The sequence below is a fragment of the Pongo pygmaeus genome, chromosome X (genome assembly GCF_028885625.2).
Source record: "Pongo pygmaeus isolate AG05252 chromosome X, NHGRI_mPonPyg2-v2.0_pri, whole genome shotgun sequence".
Taxonomy (NCBI): domain Eukaryota; kingdom Metazoa; phylum Chordata; class Mammalia; order Primates; family Hominidae; genus Pongo; species Pongo pygmaeus.
This window is the reverse complement of record NC_072396.2, coordinates 18275432-18293221: the sequence shown is the minus strand read 5'-3', so window position 1 is coordinate 18293221 and position 17790 is coordinate 18275432. Positions and strand designations below refer to the sequence as shown.

The following is a 17790-nucleotide window of genomic DNA, read 5'->3' as shown; positions in this document are numbered from 1 at the left end:
AGACAAGTGAAAACAAGACCCAGGCACTCCACAACAGAGAAGATCTAAAAATAACTACCAGAGCAGGTTGCGCATATCAAACGTTTCACACACCAAGAAGGAACTTTGCATATTTTCACTTTCAGGAAAGTGCATTCACTCCTTCAAAATCTCACTGGGACTTTCTGCAAAGATTTCCAGAGTTCGGAATTAACAGATTAGGACTTTAATCAAAAACCAGCCATCAAGAATTTATAAGCAACAGACAGCTTTCCATCAGATTCTGTTGTTATTACCGGTGGAGAGAGGAAATCAAAGGGAGGACAACTTGGCAGTGAGATTTGGGGAAAAGAGATTAGTAATCAAACACACTTTTTGTTTTTAGAAACAAGGCAGAAGGCCAGGTGTAGTGGCTCTTTCCCATAATCCCAGCACTTTGGGAGGCCAAGGCAGGAGGATCACTTGAGCCTAAGAGTTCAAGACCAGCCTGGGAACCCAAGCTAGACCCTATCTCTACAAAAAGTACAAAAATTAGCCAGGCATGGTGGCACACGCTTGTAGTCTCTGCAACTTGGGAGGCTGAGGTGGGAGGATCACATGAGCCCAGGGAGAAGGAGGCTGCAGTGAGCTGTGATCGTGGCACTGCAGATCACATTTCTGACCAGAGTCATTTCTTGTGTACCTGCACTTTTTCTAACGGAAGCATTGCTATTGATTTCACAAGCAGCCAGGCTCACTTATGAAATATGTTGAGACATAAATTAATAAAAGAAGATGCAACATTAAAAAACAGTAATCATCACTCAATAAATGCTTCTCAATGATGACACCCATGTGGTACTACAGCCTGTGTGACAGAGCAAAATCCTGAAAAAAAAAGACAGAAAAAGCAGGAAGCCATTGTTTTAGTTATGTATTGCTGCAGAACAACATTGATTATCTCCAAGTTTCTATGGGTCAGGAGCCCAATCTCAACTTACCCAGGTAGTTCTGGCTCAGGATCTCTCCTGAGGTTTCAGTCAAGCTGGTTGAGATCTCATCTGAAAGTTCAGTGGGTGATGGGGTAGGAATCCACTTCCAAGCTCACCTACAAAGTTGTAGGCCAACCTTGGACCTTACATGTGCAACTCTTGGGATGCCACATGACAAGGCAGCTGACTTCCTCTAGAGCAAGCTATTTGAAAAAATGTCTAAGACAGAGCCCATACCATTTAAAATCTAATTGCAGAATTGACATCTCATCACGTCCGTCCTTAAGGGGATTCAGTAAGTCCAAGTTACACTGAATGGGAGAGGATTGCACAAGGGTACAGATACCAGGGAGCAGGGATCATTGGAGGTATCTTTAATAGACAAGAGAAAAGAGCTGCTTTGTCTATTTCAAATGGTTTTGAGGTGAGAGGAAGGTCTGTGTTCAGAAAATTGAAACAGTATAAAGATAAGTTGGCTGGCACAAAGTGTGTGGGTCACAATATAGTAGGAAATGAGTTTAGCCAGGTAGGAAAGAGTCATATTAGAGATCTGAAGGCCACTATTATGATTATGTGTTCAGGTTACATAAAAGTTATTTTAGATTCATGGCGCGTAACAACCTGGAGAAGATAACCATTATTGACCCTGAATGTGGGTAGCTAATGTCTGTAAAATGATGCAGCAAGAGATGAAGACAAAAGGGATGGACAGAATCAGCTGCGTTTTGGAGAAGAAGGCAACGGAATCTGATGACTGACTCTGTGTGTGTGTGTGTGTGTGTGTGTGTGTGTGTGTATGAGAGAGAGAGAGAAAGAGAGAGAGAGAGAGAGAAAGAGAGAGATTAGACACCTACTTTCCAAGGGGGCTCCAATAAATGTCATCCCTCTTTTCTTTGCCCTCAGGTCCTGAAAAGTTGAGAAATAAAAGAGTAAAGACGGAGGCTAAAATATCTTCTTTCTCCTACTAGAGGATGCAGTTGAACATGAGAGTGCAAGAGGTCTGCAAGAGGATTCCAGTATTAGCCAGGCTCACCCACCCAGAAACCCCAGAAGCAGAAGATGGATCTGGACAGATTATTGACTAATCTACTGTTCCCAAATTTACTGATCAGAAAAAATCCCATCCATTTCCCCAGGAATGGAGTGAGCAAAATGGAGAAAGAGTCCAATAATTCAGCTGCTTTCACAGTCAGTAAAAAGTGATACTCTAACCTAGGACACTATGTGAACATAGTCCATACCAATGTATGAGATCCTCCCAGCCTCACTTTATAGATAGAGAAACAGACACCCAGAACCCATAGCTAGTGACTCCAACACCCAAGCTCAGAAGAATTTGAAGAAGGAATTCAAAGTCTTCCTTAATAGTAAGGCTTCCTGAGGCTGCAGTTTCACTGCGTGTGGTGGGGTGAGCTGTGGCCAGGCTGTAGAAAAGGAAGCAGCGGGGCCTGGGGGTGGGAAAGGCAAGAAGGCAGGCAGGGACAGGGTGGGCACCCTTTGGGACAAGATGCTTTCCCATCTTGATCTCTCTGAACTGTCACAACCCTTGGGGGAGGGGTGATCCTCGTTGGACCAAAGAGAAAACAGACTCGGATTGCCTGAGCCCTGTAACAAAGCCACACAGGCAGAGGTGGCAGAGGAGGGGGGCCCAGCCCTGAGTGCCTTGGGCAGGTCTTTCCCTCTCCAACCCTTTTCTGAAAGGCTCTGAGGCTCTTGGACAGAGGAGCGTCCCCAAAAGGAGAGGCATAGGAAAGCGCCATGGAGGGGCTTCCGTGGACAGGGCCAAGCCAGCGGGAGCCAGCCCTGAGAACAGGCGGCACCCATAGGCCCTCCGCAGGCCCCCAGCAGGAATTGGTAGACCGTCTGCATGCACTGGAATTTCTGACTTGGTGTGGGTTTGGTGACCCGCACACGTGTTGGTACGGGAGTCCGTGTGTTGCCTTCACCCACGGGGCACCCTGTCCTGGACTCCCGCCTCCCTGGCTTCCAGTGCTGGGCCTCTGCTCTCTGTGGCCCCATGACCCTGGCACCCCCCTGGATGGCTTGAGAAGCCTCTGCACCTCCCCTCCAGGCTCCACGACTCCTCCCCCTGCGGAATGACGCCAACTGCTGTTGGACTCCGGCCCCATGGCCCAAGGGCTATCTCTGATGGTCTCCATTTTCACTGCCCTCTCCAGCCCCGCTGCTGCACCAGGAGATCAAGCTCCCCAACCCTCTCACTGAGCCCCCGGTCCTCACCCGCGAATCCCACCTGAGCAGTCCTCCTGCCCCTCAATCTGCCTCGGGGCACGGTGTCCTCTAAACACCCGCCTTCCAACCTAAGCTCTTCGCGCCTGTCTTACGTGTAGACAGCGGCTCCTGGTGCCTGAAGCCAAGCCCAGTCTACAGGCCAGGAGCCCCAGATCCCTTCCACGACGGCAACACGAGAGGAGGACCAGCCCACCCCGAAGGACAGCCAAGCCCCTGGCCCGAGGCTTGCCTCACACACTTGCGGCCGCGTGTTTTCTTCTCCAGCCACTCAAATTCTCACGTTTCTTTTCCTCCCTGAACCCACCCCCCAGTCCCTCCTTCCATCACCTTCCGCCTCGTGGGTCTTTTAAGCGCAGTTAGCCACAGCCGACCACCGGCTTTCTGCAGTCCAAATCCACTGGCTCCTCCCAGCTTTCCTCTGCCTTAGGGTCCCGTGAATTTCAGCATGCATGGCCACTCCTGCTGAGCTGTGTCTTGACTCCTGGAATTCACTTCTTCATTGAACACATCCTCACTGAGCACCTCCAGGGCGCCATGCACAATCGTGAGGCGGGGACAGAGCCGGCAGCCGCACACACCAGGCCTTGACCTTGACCTTCTTTCTGGTCAGCAAGGGGAGGGAAACAGAAATGAACAAAATTCTTTCCGAAGGCGTGGAGCACTGTGAAGAAAGTGAAAGGGGATGACAAGGAAGGGAGGACGTGCCAAGAGGGACAGTCACAGAAGACTTCTCTGAGAGGCCACATTGGAACTGAGACATGAATGGTTCAAAGAGGAAGAAGCCCCAACACCTGGGAACAGAGAAACCCGGGAAGAGCCACTGCAAAGGCGGGGCCCGAATTCAGGAGGAAGCTGGACATGCCGAAGCGTGGGAGAAATGGCCAGGGCAGCTTCACAAGAGTGGCCGAGAGGAGAAGGATGGGTCCAATATTCAGTAAGGGTCAGAATCAAGTAAGACAACGAGAGAAGGGAAGGAAACACATCACGGGTAGATATGGACCCTACTAAAACAGAAAGACACGGACAGGAGCAGAAGAGGTATGAGGATGGAGCACAGAAAGACAGAAGAGACGGGCGAGGGCAGATCCTGTGTGAGTACCAATGAAAGGAAGACAGGAAGAGATGGTCAGAGCCACATCATGTATGGGTACGAATGTCAGAAAGACAGTAAGACATGGGCAGAGGCAGATCATGTGTGGGTACGAGTGACACAAAGACAGTAAGAGATGGACAGAGTAAAAATATGTGTGGGTAGGAATTTCAGGAAGACAGTAAGACATGGACAGACAAAGATCATGTGTGGGCATAAATGTTAGGAACACAGTAAGAGATGAAGAGATGGAGATCATATGTGAGTATGAATGTCAGGAAGACAGAAAGAGATGGGAAGAGGCAGATCAAGTGAGTATAAATGTCAGGTGAGCAGTAAGAGATGGGAGAAGGCAGCTCATGTGTGGGTATGAATGTCAAGAATACAATAAGAAATGGACAGACTCAAAACATGTCTGGCTATGAATGTCAGGAAGTCAGTAAGAGATGGACAGAGGCAGATCATGTGTGGGTATGAATGTCAGGCAGACAGCAAAGAATGAACAGAGGGATATCATGTATAAGGATGAATGTCAGGAAGACGGTAAAAGATGGGCAAAGGCAAATCATCTGCGGGGATATATGTCAAGAAGACAGGAAGAGATGGGCGGAGGATGATCATGTGTAAGTATGAATGGCAGGAAGACAGCAAAAGATGAATAGAGGTACACCACGTGTGCATATGAATGTCAAGAAGACACTATAAGATGGACAGATGCAGATCATGTGTGAGCATGAATATCGGGAAGGCAGTAAAAGAAGAACAGCCTCAAAGCACGTGTTGCTATGAGTGTCAGAAAGGCAGTAATAGATGTGTAGAGGCAGAGCATGTGTGGGGATGCATGTAAGGAAGGCAGTAAGAGGTGGGCAGAGCAGATAATGTGTTGTTATGAGTATCAGGAAGAGAGTAAGATATGGACAGATGCAGATTATGGGTGGGTATGAATGAAAATAAGACAGTAAGTGAAGGGCAGAGGCAGATTGTGTGTGTGTGAATGTCAGAAAGACAGTAAGTGATGGGAAGAGCAGATCATATGTGAGTATATATGTGAGGAAGACAGTAAGAGATGGGTAGAGGCAGATCATGTGTGGTATCAATGTCAGGAAGACAGGAAAAGATGGGTAGAGCAGATCATGTGTGGGTATGAATGTCAGGAAGACAGTAAGCGATGGGCAGAGGCAGATCGTGTGTGGTGTCAACGTTGTGAAGGAAGGAAGTGGTGGGCAGAGAAGACCATCTTTGGATGTGAATGTCAGGAAGACAGTAAGGTATCGACAGAGACAGATCATGTGTGAGTATGACTCTCACAAAACCGGTTAGAGATGGGCAGAGGCAGGTCATGTGTGGTATGAATGTCAGGATGACAGTAACAGATGGGCAGAGGCAGATCAATGTGGTATCAATGTCACGGAGCAAGTAAGTGGTGGGCAGAGCAGATCATGTGTGGTTACGAATGTCAATTGTACAGAAATGCATTGGCAGAGGTATATCATGTGTGGGTGTGAATGTCAAAAAGACAGTAAGATATGGGCAGAGGCAGATCAGGTGTGGTATGAGTGTCAGGATGACAGTAAAAGATAAGCCTAGCACGTCACGTGTGGTGTGAATGTCAGGAAGATAGTAAGAAGTGGAGAGGCAGATCACATTTGCTATGAAGGTCAGGATGACAGTAAGAGTAGGACAAGACATATCATGTGTGGCTGTGAATGTCAGGAAAACAGAGATGGGCAGAGGTGGGTCACATGTAGGAATGAATGTCAGAAGGGCGGTAAGAGATGGGCAGAGGCGGATAATGTGTGGCTACGAACGTCAGGACAGTAAGAGATAAGCAGAGGTAGATCGGGTGTAGATGGGCAGAGGCAGATAATGTGTGGCTATGAACATCAGGACAGTAAGAGATAAGCAGAGGTTGATCAGCTGAGGCATGAGTCTCAGGAACACAGTAAAAGATACGCTTAGCACATTATGTGTGATATGAATGTCAGGATAACAGTAAAAGATGAGCAGAGGCAGATAAAGTGTGAGTACAAATGTCAGGAAGACAGAGATGGTCAGAGGCAGACAATGTGTGTTCTGAATGTCAGGAAGACATAAGAGATGGGCAAAGGCAGATCACGTGTGAGTATGAAAGAAACAAACGAGAATGGAATGGGCATAGCCCCTTCTTGTGTAGGTAGGAATCTTAGGAAGACAGTAGGAAAACAGCAGTGCCAGACAATAAGTGGGTGTGCATTTCAGGAAGACAGAATTTGTAGGGAAGAACCAGATCTTTTGTGGGAATGGGTCACGGGAAGACAGAAAGTGAAGACAAGTGAAAAATCATATCAGAGAATGGAAAAGAGAAAGTATGAAAAAGATGGAGACAGCCAAGTAATAGATGGGTATGGATGACAGGAAAACTGGAAAACATGGGTAGGGAGAGATTATGTGTGCTTATGACACAGTATGACTGACACTTATGAACATAGCCGGATCCTGCGTGGAAATGAGTCTCAGGAAGACAAAAAATGCACAGAGTCATATCATGTGTGTGTATAAATGTCAAAAAGACAACAAGATATGGGCAGAGGAAGATCACGTATGCGTATGACTATCAGGAAGACAGTAAAACATGGGCAAGGGCAGATCATGTGTGGGCATGAATGTTTAGGAATATAGTAAGAGACTGGAAAACGCAGATTATTTGTAAATACGAATGTCAGAAAGACAGTCAGAAATAAACAGAGGCAGAGCATCTGTGGGTATGAATTCCAGGAAGACAATAAGAGATGAGCAGAGTCAGATCATGTGTGAGTATGAACTTCACAAAGACAGTAAAGATAGAGACAAATCATGTGCGGGGAGGAATGCCAAGCAGACGGTAAAAGATAGGGAAAAGCAGATCATATGCGAGGATATATGTCAGGAAGACTGGAAGAGATGGGCAGAAGTTGATCATGTGCAAGTATGAATGTCATGAACACAGTAAGAGATGAGCAGAGGCAGATCATGTGTGTGTATGAATGTCAGGAAGAAAGAGATGGGCAGATACAGGTATGTTGGGTATCAATGTTAGGATGCCAGCAAGAGATGGGCAGAGGCAGATCACGTGTGGGTATGAGTGACACAAAGACAGTAAGAGATGGGCAGAGGCAGATCATGTGTAGGTATGAGTGTCTGGAAGACAGAAAGAGATGGGCAAAACATCATGTATGCATATGAATGTCAGAAAGAAGGTAAGAGATGGGCAGAGGCAGATCATGTTTGGGTGTGAATTCCAGGGAGATAGTGGGAGATGGGCAGAATCATGTAATGTGTGGGTATGAATATGAGGAAGTCAGTAAGCAATGGAAAGAGGCAGGTCATGTGTGGGTATGAATGTCAGAAAGACAGTAAAAGTGTCCCTTCATGTATGAGTATGGACCTCAGGAAGAATGAATGTGATGCACAGAGCCAGATCATGTGTGGGTAGGGATCTCATGAAGACAGGAAATGATGGGCAGAGCCAGAACATGTATGGGTATGGAACACAGGAAAGTATTAACTGATAGGAAATCACAGATCCGTGTGTGGGGGAGGCATAGAAAACAGACAGAGGTGATCAGAGGCAGATCATGTATGGGTGTGACGCTCAGGAAGACAGGAAGAGGTGACAAGATGCAGATCATCAGTGGTTGTGAGGCTCAGGAAGGCCCAGGTAAATGGGCAGAACCAGCTCATACGTGGGTATGGGGCTCAGAAAGACAGAAGGAGACGGGCAGAGTCAGATCATGTGTGGGTATGGAGCACAGGAATCCAGTAACTGATGATAGGAAATGGCAGAATATGTGTGGATATGGTACACAGACAGACAGAAAGAGATTAGCAGACCTAGATCATGTGTGGTATGAATGTGAGGAAGGCAGTAAGAGATGGATAGAGTAGATCGTGTGTGGGTATGGATCACTGAAAGTGACTAGCTGAAGGACAATTACAGAACATATGGGATTTGGAACACAGAAATAAAGAAAGAGATGAGCATACCCAGGTCATGTGTCAGCAGAGATCTCAGGAAGACAGAAGCAGATGGGCAGAAGCAGATCATGTGTGGGCATGGAACACAGGAGGATAGTAAGAAATAGGGGGGCAGTGCAGACTCGTCGTAGTGGAGTTGCAGCAGCTGCAGGTGCAGGAGGTGGACTCCATGGTGAAGAGTCTGGAGAGATAGACCATCCGGAAGCTGCAAGGCCTCGTATTCTGGTGCAGCACCAGCTGTTGTGCACATGCAGCAGGTGCACCGGTGCATTGAGTGCTGGCATGCGCCTCTGGCTCAAGCCCATGCCTTGGGGACCAGCTAGCTGGAGAAGTTCCAGGACTGCCTGACCGGGCGTACCATGCGTTGCAATGACAAAGCCAAAGATTCAGCAGATGGAGGGAGGAAGGAGCTGCAGGTGAAGCAGCCACTGGACGATTGTGTGATCAAGGGTGTGGATGGCCACACGCACCTCATCCAGACAATGAGCAAGGCAAGGAAGGTGTCTGTCTTATCCACTGGGAAATAAAAGTCTTTGCTAGTGGCCATGGGGGCTGAGTGCAAAAATATATTTTTAAAAGGAATGGAAAGTTTAATCTTTTAAGCCAAGTTCATGAATGAAGAAATTAAGGATGGCACCAAGTGTAAGGCATATGCCACTAGCCTCTGGAAACTGGTTCAATCCTAAAAAGTGAAATGGAAAAAAAACGGTGCTAAAATTTGGGTCAGAGATATTACAGGAAAATATTTTCAAGTCGATATTTTCTGTGGCCAGGGCTTGTCCTGGCAGTAGGGATCTCCCTTGTCACAAGCCAGACCCTTCTGCAGGACCAAATTCTTCTTCCTCCACAGGGCCCACCAGGATGGTAGGGCAGATTCGGTGGAGTTTGAGGAGAGCTGTTTCTGTTCGTTGCCAACCTCCTGTTTCCCAGAAGCATCACTACACCATTTTCCAGAAGCTGGGCAACAAAATCCATGAGGTCACTAACTTGGAAGAGGAAAAGAGTTTTCAGGGTCTTTGTTTCCTTGGTTTCTAAAATTATTTACTCAAGGGCATAAAGTTGATATTAAGATGTGGAATTGGGAGGGAGAGTAGTTTAGATAAGAAGTTTGAAAGGTTCCTTGTGGATACCCTCTTCTGGCCATCAAGGTGTGGATGTGCACTTCTTAAAATTCTTACACACTGCATCTTTCAGCCTGGGGACCACACAAAAACATGAGCAGTGACATCACACTAGTTATGGGAAGCAGAGCTTCCCTCTTATTGGCCAATGGGCCCTGAGGCTGTCTGCTGAAGAATGACAGGAAAATCTTGCCCTCACATTTTCCCCTGGAAGAAAAGAAGGTTTTGGTTGTGATCTATACCAGTATCCAGGAATGAGCAGGAACGAAGGAGTTGCTCGCTACTTGGTTGATTATAAGAGAGTTGTGAAGTAGTGGATTTGGAAAAACCTGGTTTTCATAGAACAGAATGCAATGAAAGCCTAAATCCAGCATTGCTTACATAGCCCCTGAATGAACAGAGCCCAATTGAGACAAACCCCTGACCACAGGAAGTTCAAGGAAGAGAAAGTAAGTGACCTGGGCTAAGATAAGCTGTGGCAAAGGAGGGGCAGTCCCCCATTACCAAAGACCACTTTTGCCTGGGGCCTTTGCAACACACAGTGTTCATGCCCTAGCATGGCACCTGATTGTTTTGATAGCAACTTCATTGCAGTTTTATCAGGTTATTTCTTGAAATGATAATATAGCCTGTCTGTTCACTGTTTCCAGGCAGTGATATATTTTCCTAGTTGTTTGGTTTTTAAAATAAATAAGGTTTAATTTCTCCCCTCCCCCACAAAAAAGAAATGGGCAGATAAAGCAATGTGTGAGTATGGATCACAGGAAGACAAAAACTGATGAGCACAGGCAGATCATGTGTGGATATGAATATCAGGAAGACAAAGAGATAGGCAGAGATAGATCATATGTGGGTATAGAGGGCAGGAAAACAGTAACTGATAGGAAATGACAGATCATGTGTGGGTATCCCACACAGAAAGATAGTAAGAGATGTGCAGAGGCAGATCATATGTAGCTATGAATCTCAGGAATACAGTAGGAGATGAGCAGAGTGAGATCATGTGTGGCATGAATCACAGGAAAACAAAAAGGGATGGACAGAGTCATATCACGTGCCGGTATGGATCTCAGGATGACAGCAATAGTTGGAATGGACTGAGCACATGTGGATATGGATCTCAGCAAAAAAAAAAAGAAAGAGATGAGCAGAGCCAGATTATGTTTTTGCATGAATATCACAAAGACAGAAAGAGATGGGCAGTGCCAGATCATGTGTGTATGGATCAGGGGGACAGTGAGTGAAGGACAATGACAGATCATGTATCATGGGAAAACGGTACATGACAAGCAATGACAGATCATGCATGTGTATAGAACACAGAAAGAAAGAGTTGGGAAGAACCAGATCATTTCTCGGTATGTATCCAGGAACACACGAAAAGACGGGCAGAGACACATAGTGGGTTTGTCTGAATCACAGGAAGGCCAAAAGGGATGGGGCAGAGCCAGATCATGTGTGCATGTGTATCTCAGGGAGACAGAGAGATGGCCAGAGACACATCGTTTGTGGGTGGGAATCTTAGAAAGACAAAGAGGTGGCCAGAGCCAGATCCTACGTGGGTGTGATCCTCAGGAATACGGTAAGACATGGGCAGCACAAAATCATGTGTGGGTGTTGGTCTCAGGAAGACAGAAGGGAAGGATGGAGCCAGATTATATGTGGGTATAGTTCTCAGGAGCACAGAAAGAGATGGGCACAGCCAGATCATGTGTGGTTTTGGAGCACAGGATGTCAGTAATGGAGAGGAAATGACAGATTGTGTGTAGATATGGAATACAGAAAGACAGAAAAAAAGAGATGGGCAGAGCCAGATCATGTCTTGCTGTGAATCTCAGGAAGACAGTAGGAGATGGACAGAGCCAGGTCTTGTATGGGTACGGGGAATAGGAAGACAGAAAGTGAAGGGCAATGACAGATCCTGTGTGGGTATACACCACAGGAAGAAAGAAAGATCTGCATGTCCAGATCATGTGCAGGTATGGATCACAGGAAGCCAGAAACAGAGCTGAGCAGGGCTATGTGTTGATGTGGATCACATTTAGAAGGGGAACAGTAGGAACAGAACTTATGTGGGTACAGAAAACAGGAAGCAAGAGAAAAAGTAGCAGAGATCAGATCATGTGCGGGAAAGATGGAAATAGAAGAGCAGAGACACAGTAGTGCCTGGGTATGGATCATATTAAGAAAAAAAGAGATGGGCAAGGATTAGTCCATGTGTTGGTGTGGACCACAGGAAGACCGAAATGCATGTGTAAGCTGAGACCAAATCATATGCATGGATGGATCACATTTAGACCAAAAGAGATGGTAGTGATAAATTCACGATTGGGTGTGGATTGCACTAAGACAAAAATTGCGGTCAGAGATAATATATAGATTTGTATCACAGGAAAACAGAAAGAGATGGGCAGAGCCAGATCATATGTGAGTAGGAATCATGGTTAGACAGAAATATATGGGCAGGGCCAGATTATGTGTGGGTATGGTTCGCTGGAAAAAGAAAGAAATGGGTAGGGATAGACCAGACTGTGTGTGCGGATGGATCACAGCAGGAAAGAAAAGTGTGGGGCAAGGCCCAGGTCACATGTGGGATGATAGATAGAAAAACAGGAAGTGCCAGGCAGGGAGCAGTACGTGGGTGGGCATATATTAGTGTAAGACAGTAAGAGGGGCTGGGATTATGCCATATGTAGGTGTGGATCACAGAAAGACGGAAAGAGATGAGCAGATGGAGACCATGTGTGGATATGGAACACAGCAAGGCAGAAGGAGGAGTGTAGGCCAGATCACGTGTGGTGTGGAACACAATAAGAAAGAAAGGAATCGGTAGGGATAGACCAGATCATGGGTGTGTATGGATCACTCTTAGACAGAAAGAGATGGGAAAGTATGATATCGTGTGAGGCATGGACACAGGAAGGCATAAGGACTGGGCTGGGCATGTGGCCATGTTGGGACAAGACTTTCCAGAGGCCAGGAGTGGCCAAGTGGGGATGCGGATGTGACAGCAGGAGTTATGGCAACCATGTCAGCCCACGAGATGGAAGCCACATGCTGAGGAAAAGAAAACAACAAGATGGGAGGGGCATGGATCCCTGATGTGGGAGCACCTTCAGACCCCCAGTGTGAAGAGGAAAGAGAAATCAGTTTCTACCATTGGGAAGCTCTGGGGGCTCAGGCTGTCTCTGTTGAAGTACCCAAATGCCATTCTAACTACTGCAGTAAGAACTAAAGGACGCAGGAGGTGGGCATTTTACCACTCCTTGCTTTCTATTCCTCCCCTCTCCTGCTCCTCCAGGGGAGTTTTAGTGCCCCAGGACATTGAGGAAGTGGGAGGGCCAATACAGATGGCTGAGGCTCAGGCAGGTGTCCCTAGGAATGATTTGGGGGTGCACAGGCAGTAGCAGGTGCCAAACCCACACTCATGACTCCTCCCTGAGGGTGCTATTGACACAGGCAGGACTGGAGAGGGGTAGAGTGGTAAAAAGAGGAGGGAAAAAGACTCAGGGATGATGAACAGGAGATGGCTGTGGCTTGGAGGTGGAGACATTAGCTGACAGTTGGATACACGGGCCAGGAACACAAGAAGAAAGTTCAGGAATGAAGCTTTGCCTAGAAAGGTGGTGGTGGTAATTGTTGATTTTGTTGTTAGTGCCTCAGAGGGTCTCATTAACTTCCAAATTTCTGCCCCAGACCATAGCTTGTACTGTGCTTTCTGTCATTCAGAGGGTTCTTGGTAACATGGTAGGTACTCAATTTTTTGAACATTCTATGGAATCCTGAAAAGGCTGTGTTCTCTTTTTGAATTTGATGTCTATTAATAATGCCTTTACAATGATATCAATATCTACCATTTAATTTTGTGTACATATGTCAAAGGCTGAGAACAAAGTCTTTCATTCCTGTTGCCTTTCTATTAAATTATCCATGAGGTCCACCTGGTTCTGCTTTCTACTTTTGATTACGTGTAATTGATCATACACACGTTCATGATCTGTGCTTGAACCTCTTACCAGGTAGCCAGTCCTGATGCATTGACTGTTTTTGCCTCTAATTCTCCCTCACCTGGATCAGTATTATTACGGTGACACTTTCTGTTTGCTTGCTGATCAGTTTCTGTCCAGTCCTTTATGTATAGGTCTATCCAGTCCTTTATGTATAGGTCTCTCTATGTTGCCCAGGCTGGTCTTGAACTCTTGGGCTTAAGCAACCCTCCCGCCTCAGCCTGCCCGGTAATTGGGACATCAGCAAGCACCACCAAGCCCAGCTCGACCCTTTATTCTAATGTTTAAGGTAAATGATAAGTTAGGCAAAAGCATATGATTGTTTCAATCCTGGAATCTTTTTAACGTGGACTTTTAATCTATTTCTATATGATGTCATTACATTAAGTTGGTCTTCTGACATACATTATGTTTTTTCCTTATGTTTTGACTGTTTCTACTGCCTGCTAAATGGCAATGTTTCATTGCCTTTTGTGTTCCACAGTGATTTGGACATGATATAGCCTGTGTTCTTGAAACTGAATAATTATTATAACAGCAATGCACTGCAGAGAAATCAGAGAGTGAAGATAAGCAAAACAAAGAGATCATGGCCAGAATCCCACCTGTCCCTCCACACCCACTATAAACGGGTTTATGTGTATCTTCCAAATGTCTTCTAGAAGTGTAAAGATATCTGGGCATAAACACACAATGGAATCCCCTGGAGAAGGAAAGCTACAAATCCGCCTGTGACCTGCTTTGATCAACATATCGCGTATCTTTCCATGTGAATAAATAACTTTCCCCTGTATAAATTTTCATGACTGCAAATGTGTGCATTGAATGGGTGTAACATAATTTCAACAGTTCCCCTATTGTGAACTCGTTTATGAGCCCTTTGTCATTTCTAACAATATCGTGATGAACAGGCTTGCTAATACCTTACTCTTTGAGCACATGGTTACTTCTGAAGGATACATTGGAAGTAGAGAAATTACTAAATCAACAGGTATGTGCCTTTTTCAGGCTTTTTCTATGTGATGCCTAACTGCCTTCTGGACATGTTACATCACATTCACGTACCGTTAGCATGAGTATTTGACATTGCTTTGACCTTTGCTAAATTTTGTTTCAACTTTTATTTTAGATTCAGGGAGTGCACGCGCAGGTTTGTTACCTGGGTGTATTATGTGACGCTGAAGCTTGGGGTACAAATGATCCCGTCACCCAGGTAGTGAGCATAGCACCCAACAGTGAGTGTTTCAGGCTTTGCTCTCTTCCCTCCCTCCCCCATCTAGTAGTCCCCGCTTTTTTATTGCTGCCATCTTTATGTCCATCAGTACCCAGTGTTTAGCTCCCACTTATAAGTGAGAACATGCAGTATTTGGTTTTCTGTTCCTACACTAATTCTCTTGGGATTATGACCTCCATGACTTTGCTAAATTTATAAAAGGTGAAGAATCACACACACCCTATTTACTTTGTGTTTCTTTAAACACTGGCAAAGCTCAACATTTTTCATGTGTGGTATCAGCCCACAAGTTGACCTGCAGTGATCCCCACCCCCTGGTAGTCCTGCTTCTGTGAAATCCACCCCACAGTGAATCAGGGATGGTCTGCAGGCCAACAGAACACCCGCAGAAGTCGTCACTTCTGACCCTAGGCTACAAAAGACAATATTTGTTTCCTGTAATTCACATGTTCCTTGTTGCTGAACCTGTGCTCAATTTTGTGAAAGGTCTTCAGGTGCCTTTGCCTCTCACCTGAATCGCTTCTGCCTCTCATCCGCCACAGTCTTGGGAGCCTTGTACCGGAGGGAATAGGTGGCTGAGGTGGCAGCCCCATGAGAATGGAGGGACCTTCTGCCAAAAGCCACAGTGGAGTCAAGGGCTCCAGTCAACGTGTGTGGGTGACCAACCATCCCGGGACTGCGGGGTGAGCCAGGGCACAAGCCTCTCAGTGCTAACTCCGGGGACGAGGTGTAATCATCCTACATGTGAGTGAGCCATCTGGGAAGCAGAGCCCCATCGTAGTCAAGCCTTGAGATGACTGCAGTTCCAGCCGACAGCGTGTGTATGACCTGTAAGACCCTGGGGCAGAATCACGCGGCTGAGCAGCACCCAGATTTCTGATCATCAGACTCTGCATGAGATCATGAGTGTTTTTCCAGGTGCGGTGGCTCATGCCTGTAATCCCAGCACTTTGGGAGGCCAAGGCCGGCAGATCACTTGAGGTCAGGAGTTTGAGACCAGCCTGGCCAGTGTGGTGAAACCCCATCTCTACTAAAAATGCAAAAATTAGCTGCACATGGGCATGGTGGTGGGCGCCTGTAATCCCAGCTACTCGGGAGGCTGAGGTAGGAGAATTGCTTGAACCCAGGAGACGGAGGTTGCAGTGAGCCGAGATCACGCCACTGCAATCCAGCCTGGGTGACAGAGCAAGACTCCATCTCAAAGAGAGAGAGAGAGAGAGAGAGAGAGAGAGAGAGAGAGAGAGAGAGAGAGAGATCATGAGTGTTTGTTGTTTTAAGCTGCTAAGTTTGGGGGTAATTTTGTTCCACACAAATAATGCATTATGTTTTTAAAACATTTTATAAGGATTTAATATGTGATAAAGGTGATGAATTTACCCATTGGGGAAAAGTGTAGGAACAATTGGTTTATCCTGTGGAAAAGATAAAGGTTTTCAATCAAATGGTCACCAGATGTACTGAGGACGTCTTGAAAAGAAAGCCACACACCTACTGGAAGAGGGACAGGTGTGTCTTGACAGAAGCTCACTCCTGCTCAGGGTCTTTGGCCTTCAACACACACCTCCCTTGACCCCTGCCCATCATCCTTCAGGTCTTGGTGGAAACGATGCTTTCTCCACAAGCCCTGTACAATCTTCTCAGCCAGGTAGAGGCTGCCTGGTGGATCTCTCATGGCTACGCCACCTGCCGCATTTTGCACACTCATGAGTTCCGTAGGTGTTTGTATGTTTCATGCTGTCTTCCCAGATAGACTGAGCATCCTGAGGCTGGGGATGGTGCCTGTGCTGTGCACTCTCTCATGCCCAGCTGCCTGCCAGTCTGCAGTGCCTTATGGGGCATTTTCCTCCCTGACTTCTTGGTTCTTTGACATGGGGTTTGAAAACTCCACTTGGCAGTGTGTGCTCCCATCAGGGCTCTTCTGTTTCAGCTTCCACCTGCAGTGCTGTGCCTGTGGGGTCCACATGTGCTACCCACGCCCCAGCTCCAGGTGTTGCAGCCGCCTCCTTGGCTAGGGTTTGCTGAGTGTTTTGGAATTGACATAACCTGAAGGAACAATGCAAGGGGTGCAGCATGGCCACGCCCCAAATGACCATACTACATGGCATCTGAAGACGCCGTGGATTGTAAAACCCATCCAGATGTCAGACACGTTCATGCCTGGGAAAAAAAGAACATCTTAGAATTGATGATGTATGTATTTTCTCAATCCAGCTTCCAGGGCCTGAGAGTTGTAGAAATATTTCCCAGATGGGCAAAAGCTTGCCTGCCCTTCTAATTTTCAGGGATACCCTGTGTTCTGGTCATTTTCATTTTCTGAAAGGTATTTAGTGAGAAGGCGAGAGTGAATGACTCAATGGCTGCTAGTAAAATGTCATGTTAAACCAGTTTTTAATTCTCTTCAGAGCCACACCATCCTCCAATAATTCCCTCTTTCTTCCTATAGTTTCAGTGCTTGACTGGCTGTATGTAAAACACAGAAGTGAAACCAACCAGAAAATAATCCAAAGGCCAAATGGCACCTTATGTCAGTCATTCACTGACACTTGTGGAATGGCTCAGTATGTGTTTGCTACTTAAAAATAGCCTCAATCTGATTCCCAGGATTACGATTCTATCAACAAGTAATTGATTCCTGATGGCAAGAGTCAAAGCTGGTGAAATTCACTGCCCTCATGAAGAGTTCATTCTAGTGGGGAAAGACATCCAATATGCAAATAAATAAACAAGTGAATGAATGAATGAACCGTGGCAGGAAATGTATCAGTTGCATCTCACCATATTTTTGAGCTATGGTAATGAATCCCCAAATCCCAGTAAGTTACAACTGTAGACACTAGTTCTTGCTCACATAATATGAAGGAGGCCACAGGATGACCTTGGCCCAGCCCCAGCAGGCCTTCTTGCTTGCTCCAGAACCCAGTCTGAAGGGGCAGCCCTGTCTGGCCAATGCTGTGCTCACAGCCGAGGGAGAAGCATGTGACAGATGATCTCTCCCATGGGAAGGCATCTGCTTGATGTGGTGCTCTTCAGTTCACTTGTGTACCTCCTGAATGCCAAAGCAGGGTTCAGGGCCAAGTGCAACAATGGGCTGGGCAACAGAGTTTGCCTTCGGGGAGAAACTGCAAGTCCCATGGCAATGGATGGG

The 17790-nt window shown here is 46.5% G+C and overlaps 1 pseudogene; it reads left to right on the top strand.

Annotated features, from left to right (window-relative positions):
* Nucleotides 1–3958: 3958 nt before the first annotated feature.
* LOC129025434 (protein FAM136A-like) lies at nt 3959–8810 on the top strand (annotated as a pseudogene).
* The last annotated feature ends 8980 nt before the right edge of the window (nt 8811–17790 follow it).